A 12,842-nucleotide genomic window follows, 5' to 3' on the forward strand; every position below is an offset into this window, starting at 1 on the left:
ACTATGCCAGCATGGCAGATGGGCATGTGTGTCAGCTGCCAAGGGACCTCAGCTAGGATCCAAATAGGTCTGCATTTTTGGAGGGCAGGACATTCTCTTCTTTGCTCCTCTTCTTTAAATGAAGGCCCAGCTGATAAAACCATCTATCTACTTAATGCTTTGGTTCCTGTGTACATGAAGTTCCACTTATCCCTTTTATTGGCTTCTTAACTAATGGGGAGGATGAAAAGATGGATGGGGCACACTGGCCTCCTTCAATATTCATATATACTTAAATGTGTTCTGAGGATGTGCTCCTCTGTACTGAAAAATGTGGCATCCTGACATCTGCTTGCTGGGGCTTTTCTTCGGCTTTCCTGACGAATGATCACACAGTTTCAGCTTGATTACCTGAAAGTGGTGGGGGGCCCACTGTCACATGTTCAGGTCCTTCTTTGATAACCAATAGTAGTTATTGGGCAATTTTTTCCCCCTTAAGACAAAATCTGCATCTAGATTAATTCCAGTTCTGCCCTCAAGCAACTGAGAACAAATCTACCTTCTCTTCCAATATGACAGTTCTTCAAATGTTTTAAACCAATGCTCACATCCCCAAAAGGTCTTTGCTTCTCTAGGCTAGTATTTCCTATCTCTTCAATTCCTATACTCATACCTTAAGTGACAGAGGAACCATGCTGTGTGTTGGGATTGTGTAGAGAACTGTTAAAAGCAATAGGTGCTGAATTCAGATCACCCTGAATTTGAGTCACCCTCATGCAGTGGGGAATGGAAACATGGTATTCCCAGTCTTAGTTGCCATCTGTTGTGATTTAGTCATCTACACATTTGGATTAAACAGAATTTACTAAACTGTTGACTATGTAATAAAGGAATCTGTCCTCATTAAGATTAGGTATTATTATTTGTATTTTAGATATAAAAAAACCTGGTATATAGAGGGGACTTAGCTCCTGTTGGGTCACATAACTAGTCTATGATAAAGCAATAACATGCACCTATTATGGTTTTGGGGTCCAATTCAAGCATGCTTCCATGACTGGAGATGGAGCAAGGTATTGGTGATGCACATGATGTGCATATGTAAGTATATACTTTCTTTCTTCTCTTTTTTTTTTTTTGTAGTCATGATATAAGTTTTTACTTTATTTTAAAAGTATTTTTATTGAATTTTAGGGTTACATTTGTTAATAAAATTATATAGGTTTCAAGTGTACATTCTATAGTACATCATCTGTATATTGCATTGTGTGTTGACCACCCAAGTCAATATACTTTCGTGATGGAAGGCTATCCAACAGCTGTCAACAAGAGCACTCCTGAAGTGGGGGTGTGGATGGGGGCAAGAGTTATGGAGGGTCCTTCACTCTTTACTCTTTGCATACTTTTATTGTTTCAATGTTTTTAAGAATACAACATATTCAAGTAATTCTCATATATTTGAAATGCAAATAGATGCTAATGATTTAGACTGTACCTTTAAGATGGTTAAAATACAATGGGTGAGCCAAAATATGCTCAAGAATAAAGAAAAGTCCCAAACATGAGGGGCACTATGGTCTGGAGGCTAAAAGCATGGACTCTGGTGCTCTACAGCCCAGAATTCAACCACATCTCTACCCTTACAAACTCCACGACCTGGGGCAAGTTAATCAATCCCTTTATTCCTCCATTTTCTTATCTGTAAACTGAAGATGATAATTTTTAGTACAGATCTTATAGGTTATGTTTGTCAAAAATGAAGAGTTTTTTAAAAATATTTTTTTCATTGATGTATTATTTACATGCAGTGCAATGAACACTTTTTAGTGTATAGTTTTATGAGTTTTGACAAATTCATAAAGTCATGTAATCACTATGACAATAAAGACAAAGAACAATTATACAAACCACCCCCCACCCAAATTCCTTTGTGTCCCTTTTCAGTCAGCTACAATACCAGCAGTAGCTCCTGCCAGCCACTGACCTGTTCTTTTGTTCCTATAGTTTGTTTGCCTTTCCCAGAATATCTTATAAATATAATTATATGGTCTATAGCTTTTGAGTCTAGCTTCTTGTCTTAGAATAGTAAATTTGAGATTCATCCATGTTGTTGTGTGTGTCAGTAGTTCAATCTTTTTTATTGCTGGGAAGGATTCCACTCTATACAAACTACAGTTTGCATATCCATTCACGAGATGAAGGACATTGGGATTGTTTCCAGTTTTGGGTCAATTGTATAAAATTCTTATAAACATTCACAAACAAGTTTTGTGTGCCCATACATTTGTTTCATACAGTAAATACTTAGACTGGAATTGCTAGATTGTAGGACAAGTATATATTTAACATCAGAAATAGCTAACCTGTTTTCCAAAATGACTATGTCATTTCTCAATCTCATCCACAGTGACAGAGTTCCAGTTGTCCCATATCCTCCCTAGCACTTGGTATACCAGCTTTATTTATGTATTTTTATTTTTAGCCATTCTAATAGGTATTGAGTGGTAGCTCTTTGTAGTTTTAATTTCTATTTCTCCAATGGCTAAAAATATTGAGCATCTTTTTGTGTGATTCTGTTTTTTTTTTTTTTTCTTTAAATGAGTGGTTTGTTTTCTTATTGTTTTGTTTTGAAAGTTCTTTATATATTCCAGGTTCAAGCTCTTTGTCAAATATGTGTTTTGGGAATATTTTCCCCGTGTCTGTGACTTATGTTTTAAGTCTCTCAAGAGTCTTTTGAAGCTAAGTTTTTAGCATTGATAAAATCCAATTTGTCAATTTTTTCTTTTGTGGGTCATGATTTTCATATTACCTAAAGTTGCAAAGCTTTCTTTTATATTTCCTTATAAAGATTTTACAGCTCTAGGTCTATGTCCCTTTTGGGTTACATTTTGTATATGATGTGAGGTATACCTCAGATACAATGGTATTGGCCTTTTTGGGTCCTCCATCTTCCCCTTGGCCAGGCTGTTTGTATTCCCTAAAGACCTTTCATGTAATGCCTGTGCTAATATTCACATCCCTGCTTAAATAGGCTGGCCTTTGCTGCCCTGGATGTTTCTCAGACTCAAGCAGGATAGAACTGCAACCATTCTAAGCTACTCAGTAGCTATTTCTCCCTCATAGCAGAAAGCATGCTAAGAGCTGGAAATTGCTGAGTTTGCATGCTGCCTGGGGATTGGAATATGTTCAGGAAAAGTTTTTCTCAGTCTATGTTATTCATATATAACTCATGGATTATACCTTAAGAATTGGCTGGTCATAGTGTATATTGGTCTGGGGCAGGACAACTCAGTTATCTTTGGGTGTCCTTGGTTGTAACTCTCTGAAGAGAGCTGATAATCAACCAAGGTTGTGGTTCTGAGTGGTGAATAGGCAGGGTAGGGGAACTGAAGGCAACTCAGGTCTCTGAGAAAATTCGTGCCAAGGGGAGCAAACATAAGAGTCTGTCAGTAGTATCCAGTTTCCACTCTCCCCTTTCCTGACTGTAAAGACAAACAGTAGACCTACAGCACCTGATAAATGCCTGTGGTGCCACTGTCTCGTCTGTTCTGTCCACCCATCTCACCAGGTCACGTCTTTCCCTTCCTGTGTGCCAGTGTCTGGAACAGGGGGAAATGAAGAAAGAGTGGTTCAGGTTGGTGTGCAAGGCACAGCTCCAAGGCTTTGAAGTATGAACTCAGCAAGGGCTCCAAATGTTCATGTTTCTACCCAAAACACTAAAACAAGATTTGGATGCCTGAGTTTGGGCCAGAAGAAAATAGAATCATTGGAGTCTTCAGCCTGAATAGAGTCCTGGAAAATTACTTTGTTCCCATTCTTCTGCTTCTGATCAGGATCTCACATAAGCTGTCCCAGACAGAAAAGCCCAAAAGAGATGACGCAATCTCCTTTGGTTATTATAACCAGTGTCCACCTCAATTTAGGCATTCAGATATTGGTATTGGTATCTAGGCATACGGTATCTATGAAGAGAAAGTTAGCTGGGAGCCAGAGGAAGGCTGTGGGATCAGGAAGAGACCAGAGATAGGGTGAAAATGGGAGATGGATTGAAGAGGAAATGGGAAATCCAAGTGCCTATGCCCATTAACATCCGGATAATTCTTAGTAACGAAGGTACCCATTCTGGAGGTGGTAGCTTAGGGGTTCTGCTGTGTTTCTTTGGTTTAATTACTGCATCCCCCGAGGCTGTGGCTTCTCATTTCTAAAACTGGGAAATAACCACCACTGTTGCCACCACCGCCACAAGCAATTTTTTTTTGAGTGCTTACTCTTTGTCAGGTTCTCTATGTGCATTTTCTGATTCAATCCTCACAACAACCTGAGGGAAATTGTCTTATCATCTCTACTTTACAGATGGCGGAGTGAAGGCACAGTGAAGTTAAGTAATGTGCATGAAGTCATATATCCACTAATGTCCTTCTCAAGGGATTAAATTCTGTAGGTGGAAGCCCCATCACTGCTTCTCCATTTTATGGAGAATGTAAGTAGTAATGCACATTCTTTCCAATGTAAGTATGAAGCTCAGGCTTCCCAAGGGCAACTGCAATTATTTAGCTTCATGGGATACAACAAAGTTGCAGACTTGTGGGGATTTAGGAGCACTGGGTTCTTGATCTGGAACTTGCTGTAATTTGCCAAGCAATCCAGGAGCTAAACTTGCCCTCTGTAGGCCTTCATTTCTTCCATGTTAAATTCAAGGGTCAGATGAGATGATATCTCAGGCTCCTTCAGGTGCTTACCTTCTACAATTTTTCAATTTTTTTTAATTTTTTGCCTTCAAATTAATGAAGAGATAGTAGATCAAGTAAAGTTACCTGAGATAGGCTTCATGGGTGCCAAGAGAAGAATGAGGAGATGCAGTCTTAGTTATAGTAAAAGAAACAGAATTTTGACTGGTACTACTTCCCCAATTCTTTCTGCTTCTCTGTATCTTATACATCTTTCAAGACTCTCAGCTCAGGTCCATACTGTCTGGGAGGACTTCCAGTAGCAGCATGGTAAATGTACTCTTTTGTAAATATAATCTGTTTGTGCAGCACAGTCTGAGCTATATTAATTAATTCATTAATGTACTTACTTATACCTGCCTTGTGCCAAAGTGGAATTATAGTGGCTTACACAGATATAAAAATAGTGCAATAACATGCATTAGAAGCAAATGGGAGAGGGAAATAGAAAAAACAAAGGAAAGAATGTCAGAAGGGATCAGGAATTGGCTGATATAGGCAGGCAGAGCTCAAAACCCTAACCACCTTCCACTGTCAGTCCCAAGTTTAGGATCTTGGGTTTTTGGCAGCCAACCTGGGCAAGGTAACCTGATCATCTCACAATTCAGAGTACTTGTAAGATAGGAGGAAAAAAAGGAGAAAAAAAGGAAGGAAGGAAGAAGGGAAGGAAGGAAGAAAGAAGGAAGGCACGAAATGGAGAAGGACAGAAAGATGGAGGAAAGAAGGGAAGATGGAAGGAAGAAAAGAAGGTTGTTTAGGAGAAACCCAACTTTCCTGGTGCTGAACCAGGAAGGGGCCTTCCTAAGGGACACCCTTAAAAGAACTCTGTGTAACCTGATGAACAAACATCTTCGACAAAACCCTCACAGTAGACACTGCTCCTCACTTCTGTAGGTTGCTCCGTAGCATCCTCCTTCAACGCAGACAAACTTCAACTCAGAAAAACAGTGGACCAGAAGGATGTGGTCCAGTAGACAGCTCTTTGCTGACTGGGTTTAATCCTGGGGAAGTTGTAACTATTTCTAGAGGGATGGGTGCACTGTATACCTTCAGGCAAACTTTCATGGTTTTCTTTTTCACCTGGGCTTTTGATGGACCCTGTGTGGCAATGAGTTCAAGACCATATTCCCTGACAAATACCTGAGAAGCAGCTATTGGGTTGCCAGTTAAATACAGAGCCATACGCCTTACTAACATGCAGACAGTTGGGACTGGTCAATCCAAGGGTAAGGTTGTCATTCTCTTATGAAAGTTGATGTACTACCTAGGACCTGGGCTTGACCAGAGAGCCACCCTCTCTTCCCTGAGCTGAGCTTAAGGAGGTTGCAGGGTGCTTGATCCCTGTGCAGATCATGAGTGTCTGTACTATGAGAGTGCAGAGTGATTTCTCTGGAAATGGAGACCCTTGGATTCTGCCATTCATGAAATGAAGGTTTCATCTGTATGATTTCCAAGTTCCCTTCCAGCAAGAACATTGCTAATTCCAGAAGGAAAATGCTCCATGGGAGGAGGGCTGCTGAACACTAGAAAAGTTCACCATTGGAATGGCGAATTTGCCTGCCTCGGAGATGCGGAGACCCATGCTGTCTGGGGTAAATTGGAACAGATCTGCATGGAGGCAGGGGGCTGGACAGGATGGCTTCTGGAATGCTTATCAAAATGTCCTAGGTGGGGAGTATTCAATTGGCTAATTGGTCTGTCTCATAAGTGTGCATGACCTGGCTTTGGTGTTTGCATTCACTGGGCACACACCCCCCTCCGTGTGTGGAGACACACGTGTGTACAGCAGCCGACGTTTATTTCACTGCTCTCCAGTTAGCAGCTGTGGCACAGGGAGCCCCCTCTACAGAGTCTTTCCTGGGAAATGTATTAGGCAGCACAGCATTCCCCTCATAAAAATACAATAAACGGCCCTGCGAGCGGTCGGCAGAGTAATGACTCTAACTCAGTGGCGTTCTTGGAAGGGCCTCTTTAGAAGCAAAGCTGAGAAGACTTAATGGAAATCTTTGGGGTAATTAGGTTTCGGGAGTGCAGAAACCTCTTAAATCATTGAGAGTCAGAGAGGACCTGGTCTCTATATCATACATCAGGCTACGCGGGGCCCTCAGGGCTCCCTCCTCTGCCCTTTCCTTCCCCCTAGGAAGTGAGCTGTTGGCCACGTGGCAGCCCCTCCTTTCATGTTGGTGTATTAGATCTAACCCTCTGTAGAGGTCCACCCTGACACCCCCCTGCACCCCCGCCCCCACACACATACTTGTTACTGAGAAGCACAAGGAGGATGAGAAAGGAAGCTTGTTTTCATGCCTGGGGTGGGATCTTACAAGCCGGGAAGATGGCTTTTTTGTCTGGGTAAAGGCATTGTGGTGGAAGGATGGCCGGGATGACTGAACAAAAATTCCCTTCAACCTTGTGATTCCTCGTCATGGGCTAAAAGGAAAGCTTCCAATCTACTTCCTTCTAATTCCCAAAAATCCCTTCCCCCACTCTCACTAGCATTTGGGCCTTGAGAGTGGTTGAAAGCCTGGCAGGGTGCGGGGTGCACAGTGTCAGCAGAAGGAGCGACCAGGCCAGGCTGGCTTGCCTTTTTCTTGGCCTTGCCCTCCAACCCTTCCCCACTTCCTCTTGGATGGAGAGGACAGTGGGAGCCTCCTCTGTTTTGGAGTCTGAGCTCCCACCCCACCGCTTTCCCTGTGGGGGCCTAGTTGGGGTGGGTGCTGAGCTAAAGGCCCATCGTAAGAGTGGTACCTCTGAGCTGGGTCAGACAGCAGTTAAGCAGTAAAAAGCAATAGGGGAGTTCTGGGGCCTCTGTGGCACACAGACTTTCTGGACATTTAGGTTAAGAAATCTTTTTTCCAGATAACAGAAGCTGTAAGGAGGCCAAAGAAAGGGAAACCCCCCACTCCCGACTTTGATCATAGGGGATTGTAATGACTCAGATATTGATTGGGATAATAAGTTTGCCAAAACTCCAGAGAAGGAGAGATATTCCTCCAGGTATTTTGTTTTTGCAAGATTTGCTGAGTCCTTGTATAAAGTCAAAGTGAGTTCAGAGGCTTGGCTCTGGCCCTAAAAGCTTGCAAAGTGGGAGTCAGAGGCCCTTTCTTCCTGGAGAGTGTGGTGCACACCCTGGTGTGCTGCCCTCCCTCCTGGGGCTGTTCCCACTGTTGTTATTAGCATGATCATTGCTGTTATTAATAAATCTTGGGGCCTGCTGGGGTTCAGTGTGCAGCAAGAACTGAAGCTGGCCCAAAAAAAGTGTTAAGTCTCTCAGACTGGTCTCTGGAACCTTCTGCAGTACTTTTCCTACCTCTTTTCTACAAGCTTTCCCTCTCATTATCTCCCCTGCACTGTATGTCTGTGACGTGCATGTGTGCACGTGTGCATGCATGCATACACACACACACACACACACACACACACACGTGCTACCCACATTTCAGCCACACTGATCTCTGATCTTCCTCCAAAAGCCTCAAATGTCACCACCTGGCACACACACTGCAGGATAAAGAACCCTGGCTTTGGGGATAGACAGACCTAAATTCAAGTCCTGCTCTGCTCCTTACTAGTTATGCAATACTGAGCTTATCTTTGGTGATTCAGAATTATTTATAGAATGAGAATAATAGTAGCACCTACCTCATCTTGCATGAGATGATATACAACCAATTTGCACAGTGCCTGCCTTTGAAGCAATCAATTAAAATATTGGTTATTGCTATTGTGACTCTCCATCCTCTTTTTGAGATTTGGCATGGATAATTGCTTCTGCAAATCATAGTTGCAGACCAGGGTTCTGCTCGATCTTCCAGGCCGTCTAGAGCTCAACTTTGCCCCATTCAGTGCCACATTCTTCATTCTGTGTCCACAGCTATTATCTATATTTTTTATGGCTGTCATCATGGCTTGTCTTGAGTTCTGATTTTCAAGTTGAGTGCAGAAATTATATTTTCTTCATCTCATTTCCCTTGCTCCAATGCCAGAGCTTAGTGCTATACACATGTTATATATAACAAGTTTGCAAGACATTATTGTTGATTTTTATAATACTAGATACTATTTACTGAGCAATTACTATGTGCCTGTCTCTTTTCATGGTGACATTGAATCCTCATACCAAGCTTAAGAAATATTATGACTTCCTTTTTAGAGATATGAAAAGTAAGGCTCTAAGGAGATTAAATCATTGACTTGTCACATAGCTGATAAGTGGCTGAGCATTGCTCCAAGTCCAGGACTGTGAGTTTGCAAACCCATAGTTATACATAGCTAGGCATACCTTTTACTGGATGTATCCTATCCCGAGGCAGGCTGCATACTAAAAGCAACTTCCAGTTCTTAGCATGCTTTGTGCTATGAGTGGGAACTAGCTACTGAGTAGGTTGGAATGATTGCAATTCCATCCTGCTTAAGTCTAAGAAATGCTCAGGGCAGCAGAGGCCAGCCTAGTTAAACAGGATGTAAATATTAGCACAGGCATTATGAGAAAGGTCTTTAAAGAATACAAACAGCTTGGCTAAAGGAAAGGTGGAGAATCCAGGAAGGCCAACAGCAGCCATTGCATGAGATGCTTTGAGGAATGGCATGATGAAGTGCCAGGAAGCCTTGCCTGTCAAGGAAGAACCCTTCAAATATATCCAGTCTGACAGAAGGCAGGAGAGAAGATTGGTTCGAACAAGAAAAGAAATGCTGGTGGGAAACTGAGACTGAAGAAACTGTGGAGACTTGGCATTAAAGATATAGAAGACAAGAAAGACAAGAATGAAGGGACACATCAGCATAAAAGATAATGCTAATACTAATACTAATAATAATACTGTTAATTGATGACACCCTTGCTATGTGCCAGCACCATATGATGTAAAGAGGTGACACATTTTCTAGTCTTGGCAACATAAACGCGATCGCTTCAGAATGCAAGATCACTTTTTAAAAATCTTGACTGCTGACGTCCAAGAGGATGCTCCATCTTTCCTATCTCTTTCAACAAGCATTTATTCTGTGGCTCCTCTGTGTTTGCCACCAGGATGGGCCCTGGGGAGATGACTGATGCTTGTACTCCAGTCTGGAGGTGCTCACAGTCCAGTGAGGGGAAAGGACACTTAAATAACTATGGTACTGTGGGGTATATCGTTAGACAGATGTATTCAGGTATCCTGGGAAGTGGAAAATCTTAGAGAAGAGGCAATATCTGAACTGAGATATCAAGGATGAGAGGATTTGGATATGGGGAGTGGTTTCATGAAAGCTTGGAGGAATGAGGCTATATAGCATGTTCAATATAGGCTACATGGAGACCTCTGTGCATCTAGAACTGGAGTACTTGGGAAGTTACAGAGATAAGGTCTGAAAGATACAGTGGGACAAAATTGTGAGAAATTTTTGAAAAACATGGTAACTCAATCACCACATTTATTTATTGAGAAGCTACTTTGTGCCCAATATGGAATCTGGTACTGGGCTATGGCGACAAGTGAACCAGTGTCCCAGTTTCTTTTTTGCTCTGAAATAATTATAACTAGCACCTTCTTTTACTTTCAAAAGTGTTTCTGTTTATACTATAAATTATATGGTCATACTACCTATAGAGCTTCAGCCTAGCCCAGAAAGACAGACATTAATCAATCACCCAGATATATAACTTCCAATTGTTCTCGGTGGTATGAAAGGAAGATGCAGAGCACTATTACACATGCATTAGGGAGCAGCTCCAGTCTCCAAAGGAATTAGATTTCTCTTCAGGCAAAACAAAGCCATAGAAGGTTTTTTTAAGTGGGAGATGAGATCTCGGTTTTAGGTACCATGGGATTTCTATGTTTGTTGGAGATTTATCTCTCTCTCTTTTTTAATGTCTCCCAGTTATTAACAATAAGAATTTGAAAAAAATATCACTTTTTATTGTAAAGCATTTCACATGGTAAATGAGCTTTCACAGGTATATTTTCTCATCAAAATGGCAGAGTGGAAAGTGCAAAGCAAATGAGTCTGATGACACTAGCTTTCTGTCCTTGTTCTGCCCCCAACCAGCTGCCTTTACTGGCTGTGCTTCAGTTTAAGAATGGGGTTGTGCTTCCACCAAGGTGATTGTGAGGGTCAAAAGTCTTGTAGGTAAAATGACCAGCTAGTACAGTGCTTGACTCACAGGCATTCTAAAAATGGTAGTATTATTAGGTCTTCTTAGCTTATAATTGTTTAAGAAAAGGTGCTGTGACTGCTGGAGAAATGTATTTGAATGAAAACACTGTAAACTGAGGACAGAGTTCAGTGGACAAGTGAAGGAAGGGAAAAAAGTTGATAAGAGTTTCAGCAGCTAGAAGAAAATTAGATTGGAAAACAAAACACCTCATTTGTAACAAATGTCCCACTCTAGAGGGACACATTGATAATGGGAGAGGTTTATGCACATGTGGGGACAGGGAGTATACCAGAAACCTCACTACTTTCCCCTAAATTTTGCTATGAACCTAAATCTGCTCTAAAAACAGTCTTAATGAAACAAACCAATCAACCAACAAACACTTTCACTTCTCAGCAAGGGTTTCCATGGCCCTAAAGAACTAGAAACTGCTTGCTTTGCACGCTGAGACGAGTGGGAGAGAGGCATCTCATGGAGTAAATTTTCAAAACCCAAGGTCTTCAGCCTAGCCAGGACATGGCAGTGAGTCCGTAGGAATCAGACAGTGAGGCCTTGACAACAGTTCATCTGGCGCCATCTTTTTTCCCTTCTCTTCCTCATTCCTCTGGATTGACTCCCTCTGTGGTTTGATGGTTCCTGAGAGCAGTGATGCAGGCAGTTGCTGTGCTGAGAGAGCCCAGTGGGACAGTGGTCAGGGCAGGCCCACTGGGGTTGAAGGAGCATGCATGTGAGGTAGGGGCAAACTCTGCTGCCTCACCCATATTTCAAAGCTAGAATTGTTTTGACCACCTCTATTTCACTCTGTCTGGTATCTTGACTGGGAGGCCAGGCTCCTGAAGCCTGAAACTTATTTTCTTTCTGATTTGCCTCTGGTGCTGCCCTGCAGTGTATATACTAGGATAGCCCTAACAAAATACAGCAGACTGGATAGCTTACAGAATAGTAACTTATTTTCTCGCAGTTCTAGAGCTTAGACGTTTGAGATCAAGGTGTTTGCAGGGTTGGTTTCTTCTGAGGCTACTCTCCTTAACTTGTAGGTAGCTGTCATCTCCCGGTGACTTCACATGGTATTCTCTCTATGCTAGTTTATATCCTGATCTCTTTTTATAAGGGCATCAGTCGTATTGGATTAGTGCCCATCCTCATGATCTTACTTAACCTAAATTACCTCTTTAAAGACCCAAATATCCAAATACGGTCACATTCTGAGCTACTGAAGGGTTAGGACTTCAACATGCAAATTTTGGAGAGATACAATTCAGTCTGCAGCATACAACCAGGTAAGTTGCATCTTTAGTCTTAGCCCCTGCAAAAAAAGGAAACTGGGTTTGAGGGCCTGTGGGGCATCTTTCTTGGGCAAGGGGAGGATTTGAGAACTGCTAGCTTTTTGAAGCAGTGCAAATTCCTCTTTAAAGACTCTTGACTTTACCCAGAGTCACTTCGTAATCCACTGCCAGCTTTGGGGTTCCTGAACACCTCCTTCTGGCCTCCTAAAACCTGCCTTTAGGATGGGAGTCTGCTTCTCTGTTTCTGGCTGAGAAATAGGTGTCTATTATGAGATTACCTTTCTCCTGTGACTATTAAAAAGTATTTATCTTTTGTAGACATTCCTTAACCAGAAAAGAGCTCTTAGCCCCTGGAGATCCCATGCAGGAAGCTCACCAACTGCAGGAAAAGAGGGCCAAGGAAGTTACTGTGCTTTCTTCCGTTACACGCCTCCCTTCCCCTACAGGGGAAAGCAGGAGACCACACCTGTGTTGGTAATATTACAGGCATGCTGGGATCTGCAAATGTGTCATTAGCCCACCAGGCTGGCATAGAATGCTGCATCTTAAGGTGATTTAACATAGGTAGACTCTACTTACAGTTGGGCAGGGTTCCAAAGATTTGCTTGTAAGTTGGTTACTGTGAATTGGAAATGTTTTTCTCCCATAGAAAAGGTGTTAAATGTAGGGAGAGATTTTCAGGGGAGTCCTTGAAACTTACTTAACTCACACATA

Source organism: Pteronotus mesoamericanus, unplaced genomic scaffold (genome assembly GCF_021234165.1).
Source record: "Pteronotus mesoamericanus isolate MK-2021 breed Mesoamerican mustached bat unplaced genomic scaffold, CSHL_Meso_final scaffold_36, whole genome shotgun sequence".
Lineage (NCBI taxonomy): Eukaryota > Metazoa > Chordata > Mammalia > Chiroptera > Mormoopidae > Pteronotus > Pteronotus mesoamericanus.